The sequence below is a fragment of the Tupaia chinensis genome, unplaced genomic scaffold, assembly GCF_000334495.1.
Source record: "Tupaia chinensis unplaced genomic scaffold, TupChi_1.0 Scaffold000290_1, whole genome shotgun sequence".
NCBI lineage: Eukaryota > Metazoa > Chordata > Mammalia > Scandentia > Tupaiidae > Tupaia > Tupaia belangeri.
This window is the reverse complement of record NW_006159775.1, coordinates 1,758,689-1,768,978: the sequence shown is the minus strand read 5'-3', so window position 1 is coordinate 1,768,978 and position 10,290 is coordinate 1,758,689. Positions and strand designations below refer to the sequence as shown.

At 40.4% G+C, this 10,290-nt stretch overlaps 1 protein-coding gene, 1 long non-coding RNA gene and 1 other non-coding gene across 5 annotated transcripts in view; 2 read left to right on the top strand and 1 right to left on the bottom strand.

Moving 5' to 3' along the window:
* MAPRE2 (microtubule associated protein RP/EB family member 2) overlaps positions 1-10,290 on the top strand; it is a 181,891-nt gene that overhangs the window by 51,997 nt on the left and 119,604 nt on the right. The gene's annotated exons all lie outside the window — the stretch shown is intronic.
* The window catches only part of LOC102488244 (uncharacterized), a 64,174-nt gene that overhangs the window by 51,014 nt on the left and 2,870 nt on the right, over positions 1-10,290 (bottom strand). For 2 of the 3 annotated variants that reach the window (XR_001370500.2, XR_001370499.2), the window contains exons 2-3: positions 9,087-9,249; positions 3,670-3,848 (exon numbers count right to left, since the gene is read on the bottom strand). This is a non-coding gene — a long non-coding RNA (uncharacterized LOC102488244). Of the gene's footprint in view, positions 1-1,940; positions 2,138-3,669; positions 3,849-9,086; positions 9,250-10,290 lie in introns of those variants that run through there. The other variant, XR_001370498.2, reaches the window with a different exon arrangement.
* LOC114008127 (U11 spliceosomal RNA) lies at positions 2,007-2,140 on the top strand. Its single transcript, XR_003549688.1, has one exon. It is a non-coding gene; the product is annotated as a U11 spliceosomal RNA (small nuclear RNA).

Below are 10,290 nucleotides of genomic sequence, written 5' to 3'. Positions count from 1 at the left end.
AAAGAGGCATTTTTGACAGTCTTGCTGTGTCACAATCGTCTTGCTCCAGTCTCCCAAACAATGAGCATTACAGTTAAGCACAACTGTGCTGAGCATGTTCAGGTTAACTCAGGAACTTAACCTGCGCCTCCCATGTGGCCTCCAGTCTCAACACTATATTTTCTTAAATCTAAAGAGCTGTCTTAAAAAAAAACTGTATTTTATTTATTTCATAATTTCTTATTTATATTTAATTGTTGTACATCATTGTGGGTTACAATATAGTTTTTCAAAACACGCATGTAGTGTGTGATAATCAAATCAAGGATATGACTATATTCGTCATCTTCAAAAAAGTACACTACATTATTAATAAGGATGATACCATTCCCTCTTTCTCACACATGCATTATAGTTCTAACTCTAAAAAATTCTTGAGAAATATTCTAGATGACCTGGTTTGGGTCATAGGTCTAAATCTGAACCAATCCTTAGAGCCAGAGGATGAAATATTATAGTTGGCAAACTCTACTAGAACCACAAGGTTTGGAGAAATATTTTCCAGAAGGAGGAGCAGACAAAATAATATTTGGGCTGGCCCCATAGGCTAGTAGTTAAGGTAAGCCAGATTCCACATGGCCAACTGCAGTTCAAATCCTGACCTTGTGTACATGTGGATAGAATGGAGAAATGGAAGAGAAGAGATTGCGGAGTGACTATGCCTGACTCAGGAGTGCATTCTCCCTCTCCCTGTCTCTGTCTCTTGTCAGTCCATGTGCCTGCTGGAAAACTGTTTTAAAAATGTAAATAACAGTCACTGTATATCTCTTTATACTACATGCCATCACTTCTCATGTATAATGATCTTGTTACAAGCTTGAAGGCTGATATGGTTCTCCCTAAAGAGACTGGAATTGTGAGCTAAGAGGAAGGATGTGAAGACAGGCTAGATAGGAGACTTATTCTCAGTTATTGATTCTAGATCTATCAGCTGATTAATTTGTGTCTCATATATGTTGTCAAGACTAAGATATCTTAAGAGCCTGATTCCTTTATGTAGAAATTACATGGGGCCCAGCTTCCATGGCTCAGTAGTGTGCCAGATTGCTGTGCTGGAAGCCACATACTGACCACAGTGTGAATCCCCAGCCTGGCTGGCCTGAAAATACCTAAGATGAGCACACACACTTAGGATCCTGGCAGTCTGAAGAAAGGAGGTCACAGTGTGACCAAACCCTATGGTAGGTGCTTCTCTCTTTCTCATTCTTGCTTTATCATGATTTTTAAAAATTAGTTAATTAAAAAAATAATTAAATGGGAGCTTTTTTTTTTTTTGGAGAGATTTTTGCTATAGGGCATGTGCGCTCACCAGAAAGACAGAGAGAGACAGAGACAGAAAGCGAGAAATCACCCCCCAGGGGGGATGGCCATGCTGCAATCCCTTCTCCTCCATTCTCCTCTCAGGATCTTGGGCACACATGCACACACATGCGCCTGGCATGAGTTTAAGCCACCGGGTCCGGGACTCGAACCTTGGTCGACTATATGGGAGTCCAGCGACACAGCCATTACGCTAACTGCTGGTTCAAATGGGAGCTTCTTGAAAGCTCCTGATTGTGTTGTTGTGTGTTCTACTCTATAGTGGAGTCTTCATGTTCATGTTCTATAGATGTTAAGTAAATGTGAATTGAGGATATAAAGATACTTGACATTCTAAACTCTTGAGAAAACAAAATATAAGTTCTAATTAAAACATTTCTGATGGAAACTTAGTGTTCATGATTTCCAGTTGTGTATGTGTTTTTTTTTTCTAATGAAGTAAGCTGCTTTAATTTTCTTTCTAAAAATTTTATTTGGATGAGGTCAGAAATTGGGAAATTTCTCTTCCATTACTCACACTGCATCCCAGCTGCTAGCCTCATGTTTCCTTGACACACTATAGAGGAGCTGTGTATGAGCTATGGCTCTGCCTCAAGGCTTACCAGGCTTGACAGAGAAGCCCCAGGCTCAAAAAGACCCTTCTTCCAAAAAAGAGCTTCTGTCGTGGGTGGCACACGCCGGGCGGCTCGTTCACTCTGCGTGCAGAATCGACATCAAGAGATTTTGGAAGCATAATTTTTTGGTAATTGGGCAGCTGGTGATCATTGGTCCCGGCACCCTGAAAAAAAAAATGAACCTTCTTCCTAGGGTCTGTGGTTGTCACTTAATGGTCTCGCTTCTGAGTGACTCTGAACCATGAAGGCCCTTGGCACCTGCTAGAATAGCTGGCTTTATATTGATATCAAGTCTCTTCACTCCATTTGGACTTTAATATACAAATGAGAAATAAAGTCCAGCGGGCTAGTATACCTTAAAAGCCCTAAGGAAATCTTTTCTTGTAAGCTTTTGAGTCTTCTGGAAGATATTTTTAAAAGATGCATTCATTCATGTATGCACGTATGCATGCATTCCACTAAAAAAAGAGAGTGACAGAGAGAGAGACAGAGACATCCCCAGTAGTCTCCATACTGTGATTCACCCCCAGCTTCAGCCAACCTGGATCACAAGAGCACATATATCATGCTTAGCATGTTCAGGAAGGTGCCAGGATGTGAACCCAGGACCTTTCCCACTTGGGACAATTGCATTACCATTGTACGACCTCCAGGCCCCTGAAAGATTATTTGTCAGTGATATTAATACTTACAGTATCTTCATTTCTCTTTCCACCTAGCTGAGCCCAAAATGCCTTTTCATCTCTTTTCAATTGTCCTACCCAATCACTTCAACAAGATATGTTTTATCAGGGAAATAAATAGGGAAAGGAAATAAAAGAATTTCATACCTTTGGGTATGGACACATTTTAGGAAGTACATAGGAATAGACATGTCTATAGCTAGATGATTGAATTCTAACAGTCTCAGCATAATAAAAATGAAAGCAGATTTCAACTTTGAATACAAATACCCAGAAATGCCTGCAGTCCCCTCCTCCTCCAGAAGATATCAAGGAAATAGATATGGCTAATTGAGGCTTACTCAGAAATAAAATGGTTGATCACTGTACATAAAGGTAAAAAGTTATTTTCCTATCAGCCACATAAATTGCTAACCCCAACTCCTAGTATGTCTGCCTACTTCCCTCTCCCTTTTCCTTAACCATAATTTACAACTCCTGTCCCTCCATGTCTTCCAATCCTTCCCTCTCATGAATGCTGCTCTCCAGTACATCTCTGCCACTCCCCAACTGGATTCTACATTCTTCCTCCCTGGTTAATCAGACCCTGGTGGGAGGCAGGCTGAACAATGAAGAAGAATAATGTCTGACATTTAGCAGGTGTGTTCACACCCAGCCCTGCCACTTCCTGGCTGGTGACCTGGCTAAGTTATTTAACTCCTGTGACAAGGGGGACTTAGAATTGCTCCTTTCTCCTACATTTCTGTGAAGATTAAAATATCTGCTTATTGTAAAGCATAGCACTTGGCCCATAAAATATACTCAAATACTAGGTGTCACGATTCCTATGATTAGAGGAATGTTTCACATCTGTGCTAACACTGTCATCACTACTACAAATGAGCAGGTTCTAACTCTGCTTTTAAACCAAAGTCTTTATGGTGGCCTTTGAAAATCCTAGACATTCTGGTCCTCATGTGACCTTTCTGACCTCATCTCTTACAACCATACCCCTCCCCTCCACACACACTTACTCTGCTGCAGATACACCTGGCTTCTTTATTGTTCCTTGAACAAGTCATGCTCCCACCTTAGGGCCTTTGTGCTTGCTGTTGTCTCTTCTTGATATCTACATGGCTGTGTCCCTTGAATGGCTCACCTCCTTCAAGCCATTGATTAATTATCACCACCTCATATCTTTAAATAAAAAAACCTATGGGAGAGTGAAAAAAAAAATTACCTTCTCAGAGGTGTCTACTCTGGCCACCTCATTTAAAATTACAACACCCTTCCTCTGTATGCCATCATCCTGCTTTTTTCTTTATTTTTTTTCCTATAGCACTTAACCACCATCCAATACACTGTATATTTTACTTGTTTATTGTCTGTTTTCTCATTCTACTACATATACATGCTCATAAACTCCAATGTATATTCCATGAGGGCAGAGAATTTTGTCTATTTTGTTCATTTTTGTGTCTCTAATACTTACAGTTGTCCCCAGTGACAAGTGCTCAATAAATATTCACTGAATGAATGACTGAGTGCTAATTCAAATATTATTGCTTTAGTGAAGCTTTTCCTGCTTCCCTAGGCATGACGACATTCTTTTCTGTGTTCCTGTGACACTTAATACATTCTTCAATTGTAATATTTATCACATTGTATTTTTATGGAAAACATATTTAAAGCTCTTAAATTTAACCAGATGGCATATCATTCAAAAGCAGTTTTATTTAAGTGACTGAAACCTTACATTGCAAAGATTTTATCAAAATGACTACAAAAATCATGTTCTGTGAGTGTTTTTAAATTGCATTCACATCATACTTTGTGAGTTATTCCTCAAAAGTAAATCCAAGCTTGAGAAAAATCTAAGAAAAAGCAAATTAGAAATTAAATTCCAACACACAGAGAAACCTTATCTTATGTAGTGGCATATTCTGCATTTTGACATAACAGAAACTTTGCTATTTGGCTAGCAAATAGCAAGGAGACTTGCAAAATTCTGCTTTCTCAATGTATCGGCAAAGTTATAAATATGACTGATAATTTGTGAAGACAAGCCATTTCAAAAGTCAGCTCTGAAGGAGTATACCTGTGTAGATTGGTTTTGAAGAAGGCTTTCTTCATCTGGGGAAAAACATTCACTAATTATTCTTAAAACCCTGAGGCATATACATAAGATCCAAAATCCTCATCCGAGCCAGAGCAATGATGAATAAAATCTTCTTATGCCTTGGGTGAAAAGTTGTGAGCAAGGATCAATCTTAAATACATCTCTATGCTGCTGACTGAGTTCAGGGATGGCTAATCATGTATTTATTCACTGTTATCTTTTTGTGTGTGATAGATAGATTGATGAGCATATTTTAAGCCATAGATTGATAACCTGTACCTGCCATTCCCTGCTGAAAATATCTTACGGCATATCTATGGGAAAAGTGACTTGTCCTGGGGCAGGAGAGGTGCCTACTGGATGGAATCTTCTGTCTGTACCGGGAGGTGATAACGATCTAAAGAACCCCCCATCTAAAGTGGTGTGACAGCTGTGAATGCCTTTGACAGTGGTGATTATCAGCTTCAGTGAACACATTTTAACTTGTAAAAGATATTCATAATGAGTAGGTGCTTCTGGGATGAAATCAGAACTAACATCCACTCCTGGCTAGTGAATTCATATCTTCTCTGCTGTTGCATTTTGGCTTTCTCAAATTCAAGGCAATGCAAAAATCCTGATATCGATGAACCTCATAGGTTGGAGAAACAGAGACAATGATTTCTGGCAATACCCAATTATTGGTGTTCTTCAGCCTAAGTCCTAAGAGATACGTGATTGCACTGTAAACTGGAAACACTCCAGAATTAAAATTCAGTTTGGTGCCTGGTTCAATCTTCCTTGATTAGACCTGTGTGCTAGAACCTGCTGTTGGTTTGCTTTTAGCTCATTTTCCTCATGTCTCTGGCTCTGTTCATTGAGTCTGCTGAGAAATCATGCCCTCCAACTGTATGTTTTATTATTTTTAAGATTATTTGTTCCTTCCATAAGAGAGAGACAGAGATAGAGAGAAACAGGTACTCCCAACTGGTCATCAGGCTGCAATACACTTCCCATTTTAGCCAGCCTGGATCATGGGCATCTCTATGGCATGCACAGGGAGACCTTGGGACAGGAACTCAAGACCTTCACATATGGTCCAGCATCCCAAAGTATTATCACCACTGCCCCACTGACTGACCCACAAATCGGCATTTTAAATGTTCTACGCATGCATGTGTACCCTTACCTCACTAGAATGAAGACTTAAAGCTATGATAGGCCTAACAGGTAGTCATTAATTAACATGCTGACCTCTTCCAATGTTTCTGGGAGCTTTATAATACAAATATTTATTCATTTCCCAGGAGGTGCTTATATTATACGTGACCCTTCATTTTTTTTAAGAATTATTTTATTTAACTTTATTTATTTGTTCACTTTAATTTGGCCAGTGCGAGCAATAAAGAGAGAGAGAAAGCAAGCCTCCAGGTCTGGGACTGCCCCATGGTCAGTCACGTGGGAGTCCAGTGCCCTTAACCATCACACCACCCACTGGGCCCCCATGACCCTTTATTTAGTATCTCTTTCTCCATAGAATATCTTGGTTCTGTCAGAAAATTTATGATTCTGGATGGTAGTGTACATTCCAATGCATAGTTACCCAAAAAAAGTACTGATTTTACAAGGAATTGAAGCTTTTCCTACTTGCTCACTTATTTTCTTTAATAATGATTGGTGGGTCTCTTCCGAAATCTAGCCTCTTAAAAATACCTTTGAAAACACCTTATCAAATCTATAGTACTGCCTTTAACTGATTCAAACTTTGTGTAACATTTGACCCTAAAGACTTCTCTCTTCCCTGTGACACCTACTTCTCCCTGGACCCACAAAAACCACTCCTTCCTGTGATTTGCTCCACCAGGCCCAATCCATTCCAAGATGGCTTTGGCCTCTCTTACCCCTCAGCCTTTAAAGAGTTCCACTCTTTCTTCCTGAATAAGAGCATTCATAGCTTCAAAGATCCTCCAAATAGTTCTCTTCAAGTCAAATATGTCTCATAAAATCAAAACATATATGTTCCCTTATTCAACAAATTATTTTCTTCTTCTTTTCTTTTTTTTTTTTAGGAAAATATTTGTTTAAAGATCATTTCCATTTATCAGTCAAACATGGTCATTTATATCCAAAATATATATGTTTAATTTTAACATCAAATACAGATATTTCACATTTATTTTCATATTTTAACTGAACTCATTAGGAGGTATAAACCTCTTTCTAGTCCAGCAAGTCAACAACTTGACCAAGATCTACCTTGTGGTTGTCAAACCACTTCCCTGACCAAGTTAGCTACAAAAGGGCAACATTCACGTTCACAGAGTTGTGGCTCTACAGGCTTTTTTTTATTAAGAAATTTTTTGCTATAGGTCCTGTGTGCTTGCCAGGGAGACAGAGAGAGATAGAAAGCAAGAAATCACTCCCCAGGGGGATGGCCACTCTGCAATCCCTTCTCCTTCATTTTCCTCTCAGGATTTTGGGCACACACGCATGCGCGCCCAGTGTGTTTCAAGCTGCTGGGCCCGGGACTCAGACCACGGTTGACCACATGGGAGTCCAGTGCCTTAATCATATGCAATTTGCTGGACCCTCAATGAATTCTTATTCAAGCTGCTGGGCCCGGGACTCAGACCACGGTTGACCACATGGGAGTCCAGTGCCTTAATCACTATGCAATTTGCTGGACCCTCAACGAATTCTTAAAGAATACCCAGTACATGGGAAGCCCATAAGCAAGTAGGATGCCCTGTAGGTACTTTTCTATGTCTAAAGTTTCTTACTTTCTTCCAAAAGAACAATTTCATCTATATTCCTTAGCTTGATAAATGATACTATTATCCATTTGGCCACCCAAGCCATAAACCGGATTCATTTGAAATATTTCTTTTTCCTTCATTATTCACCCTTAACTCCCACCAGTGACAATTCCCACATACAGATAGTTACCACATCCTAACAGTTAATATCTGAATATTACAAATCTGTGCTTTCTTTTATAACTCCGTGGCTTCTTAGTTTAGGTACTGAGCCTTCTTTCAGCCCCCTCCTCATCCTCTCCTTTCTCTTCCCTTCCTACTCCTGTTCCCCTCTCCTTTCCTTCTACTCCCTTCCTACCCCTCCATGAGAAACAGATGGGGTCGGGGGTGATAGGTGTCCTTGACAGGGTCTCACTTTGTCATGATCCTTTGCCCAAGCTTCCCAAATAGCCAGGACATGGGCATGCAAGTTGTACAGGGAACTGAACCTGGGCCTCCTTTGTGGCATCCAGCCTTCCAGGCAGTGAGGATACCTGTGCTCCATCATAGCTAGGCAAGATACTCATCACTTTTTGACTCATCTTGATCTTTTCTACTTTATCCTTTGTATTATTGCCAGCAACAGACTTTCTTGATAAGCAAATTTCCTTTCCTACAGAAATATATGGTTCTAGACCACCTTCAGAATTCAGGCTGAGCTCCTCAGCTTAGCCATAAGACCTTTCCATCCCTTAGTTCTTGCACCATCTCTTGTCATTGTGTACTCGTCTCTAAACAACCTGCTGTTGTTTAGCCCTTTATCTTCCCTCTACACTGTCATTCCTCTTACAAGGAGTGACATAGCCTAATGGATAAGTATGTGAACTTTCGGGTATAAAAAACCTGTTAGCCAATCCAAGACAAGTTGTTCTCTTTTTTGAGCCTCAGTTTGATTGTGAGAATGAAAACAGATACTGGTTGACCAAATTAATAAATTATATGTTCATTAAGTGTCTGTTAGCTGCCAGGTCCTATTGTAGTGACTGCAGATCTAACAGTGAACAAAATGGTTGAAGCCCTTGCCCTAAGGAACCTTATTTTCTGTGTGGTACACAGAAAATGAACCAAAAAAGTTTACTGTTATTATTACTGTTCCAAGGGCTTAAGTACCAGCTCCTTGAGGGAAGTTTCCAGACCTACCTCCCAGATTCCATTCTGAGTTAGGTACTCATCTTCTGTGATCCCATACCACCTTATGCAGTGCCATTATTATAGTACTTCTGTTGTATTCTAATAGCTAATTATTTTTATCTTGTTCACTCATAACCCTGGGAGTTTCTGGAGGTCAAAGCCTGGGACTTTTCTTCCTATTTTACTAGCTCCTCCTACACAAGACAGCCAGTTATAAGTGCTAAATGAACAAATTAATCTTTTAGGGTATGCCTGATGTACTATTTAAAAATAATGTCTACCACTGGTGAGAATTTGCTTTACGATAGATATTGTAAGTGCTTTCGATGCATTCTGTAATTTAATCCTCACAGCAAAGCTATGAAACCAGGATCATTACACCTGCTTTAGATGAAAAAACTCAATCTTAGAGACGTAAAGTACTTACCAAGGTCACGGAGCCAGCAGGTGGTGAAGTCAAGCTCAGGATCCAGGTTTGCCTCACAGCTAGGCCCCTACTTTAATTGTGATGTGTGGTGAGAGGAGCCACTTTTCTACAGGTAGTTGGAGATGTTGGACAGGAATCTGTACATACTTAATTTTAGATATACCTGTGCACATAAGACAAAGCTTTAATCCACAATCCAATATGTGAAAATACTTTAGCTTTTTTTTTCCTATAATGATCTGGGTGATTCTCCCCACCATGCTGGGGTTGGTTTGGGGAACCAGAAATAGTTTTAAACTTGCCAGTTCACAGTATTTCAGCCTCTTCTGGTTAGACCATCTTGGGGGGCTCCATCTCTTGGGTGAATGTTCATCTTTCAGATATTCTTCCCTTTCCATAGCCCTCTGTAAGACAGTATCTGGAGGACTAAGTAATTGGGCTCATAGAACAATGAGAAGGTAGGAGTAGGAGCCCCCTGGTCTCCTGCTGGTCTTGGGGTTTATGACCCTGTATCACTCTGCTTAGAAGTAGCTGGTCAGACCCCATCCCAAGGGCAGCCTGCTGGTGTCCTGTGCAGACCCATCAGCTGTAGTGTCTTCCTACAAACTTGGCCCTGGCACTGTGCAGCCTCCTTAGAGCTGGTTCCCCCTCATATTTGGTATCTACCACCAAAGGTTTCATCCTGTGCACCCAAATGAAATATTCCTTTGCCTCTGTTGTAAAGACACCCCCTCATACACCCACCATAACCAACATACACACTCAGCTCTCCTGTATCACCATCTGATCTCCCTCCAGCTTATCCTCCACAGGGGAGATAGAAACTTCTAGATACTTGTATGTTTCCTGCTAACAAAAGGAGAGCTCAAGAGTCAAACTGAAGCAGAACCTCTCCCTAATCTTACCAAGCCACCATTTTCAGTCTTCACTCTAGTACATCTGCACCTTGCTTGGGATGTTAAGGAGTTCACTCTATAAGAGTCATTTCCTAGATTCTCAAATAGGGAAGGAAGCAAAAGAAAGTCTCTTAGGTTTTGGCTTTGTCCTCTGCCTAATATCTGTCTTCTAGGACTTGAGCCTGGAGACCTGCAGTTGGAAGACTGTTTTGTCCTATGTTCATCTCCTCCTTTCTACACTCACTTGGGACTGCAAAAGTTGGGCTTTTCCCTCCCTCATCCTGCATTTTCTGCACTTTTCCTATATC